This window comes from Engraulis encrasicolus, chromosome 3 (assembly GCF_034702125.1).
Source record: "Engraulis encrasicolus isolate BLACKSEA-1 chromosome 3, IST_EnEncr_1.0, whole genome shotgun sequence".
Classification (NCBI taxonomy): domain Eukaryota; kingdom Metazoa; phylum Chordata; class Actinopteri; order Clupeiformes; family Engraulidae; genus Engraulis; species Engraulis encrasicolus.
The window spans coordinates 25501627-25503343 of NC_085859.1; positions in this window are offsets into that span (position 1 = coordinate 25501627).

The window sequence follows — 1717 nt, forward strand, 5'->3', positions numbered from 1 at the left end:
ATTTTCAAAATTATATCATATGCAGTGTTCCTTGGCCAACTTAAAATGCCATGTATGTCATTTAGTATGCATGGCAAATGTGCTGAATTACAGATATGGAGGTTGGGGGTTCGAACCCCAGTCAAAGCCATGTTGATTTTCAAAATGATATCATATGCAGTGTTCCTTAGCCAACTTCAAATATCATGTATTGTATGTCATTTAATATCAATCGCAAAGGGGCTGGATTACAGATATGGAGGTTGAGAGTTCGAATCCCACTTGAAGCCATGTTGATTTTCAAAATTATATCATATGCAGTGTTCCTTAGCCAACTTAAAATACCATGTATGTCATTTAGTATATCCCCAAAACGCAGAGCTACAACACTTTCAAGATGGCTGAATCCAAGATGGCTGAATTGTTTGGCCCATAACTTCTGACTGGGTGGATGGAGCTTTGTTTTCTCAATAGTACTTTGTTTCATCTCTGCCCCAAAAGGCAAGCCCGCTTCCAGCATTTTCTGTGAGAATGCATTTCTAGATCTTCCTTGTCTTCCAAATTGCAAGTTTGGCTGAACCCAACAAAAAGTTGACTAAACACACTTCGCTCCTCCTCCTCACACTGTACACCGGCCCATTAATAATAATCTCATGAGAAAACACCTCCCCCAATTTTGAGACCCAAGGTGCAAGAAAAGTTCCCGAAGCCTCACACAATTAAAAAATAAATGCATGACAGTTTCCTCCCCCCCACAAAAAAGACAGTTCTCTACTGTTGGATTTAGGTGCGCAACATGTCTATTTGTGGCAATAGCCCCGTGAGCGAGCCGCCAATGAAGGTCCGCTACACGTTTTTCAATCGGAGGCTTATAAAAGGACCTCCAACATCCTCTAAGGGAAAATTTCGGACCAAAAACCCCCGACCACCTTGACTCTGTACCCCTCCTCAGGACCAGCCGCAGCGAGAGATAAAAAGAGAGATAAAAAGAAAGGAGAGGGGGAGGAGAGAGAGAGAGACAGAGAGAGAGAGAGAGAGAGAGAGAGAGAGAGAGAGAGAAAGAGAGAGAGAGAGAGAGTAAACACTTAGAGTAAACACTAATATGAAATAAAAGGACAGAAATAGAATTTGACTCACATACAGCAAAGTGAAAGAAAGCAGAGGAGACCCTTTTGAAAATGGGGAAAATGAGCACAACAATCAATGCTGTGTCCTTTTCAGCAGGGTACACAGTATATAATAGCAGTAGCTTTAACATCCTGAGTGAGTAAGTGCAGCTGTGTTCTGTGCTTTGTGCTGTAGGCTACTTATCTGGTACAGTAAATGGTTCAAAAGTGCATATTTTCCCTTTTTCAGGCCACAGTTGTGTATCACAGCAGATAACAGTGTAACGCACACATGTGCACGCACGCGCACACGCACGCACGCACACACGCGCGCACACACACACACACACACATGCACACACACACAGACACACACAGACACACACACACACACACACACACACACACACACACACACACACACACACACACACACACACACACACACACACACACACACACACACACACACACACACACACACACACACACACACACACAGTCGTTCCACAGTTGTGTATCGCAGAAGATAACCATGTAATGCACTGGATTCGTCCTGTGGGCTCTATATCGGGCGCAGAGAAGAGAGCGTGAATAGAGAAGAACGCAACAGAAATTCTTTCTGACATTCT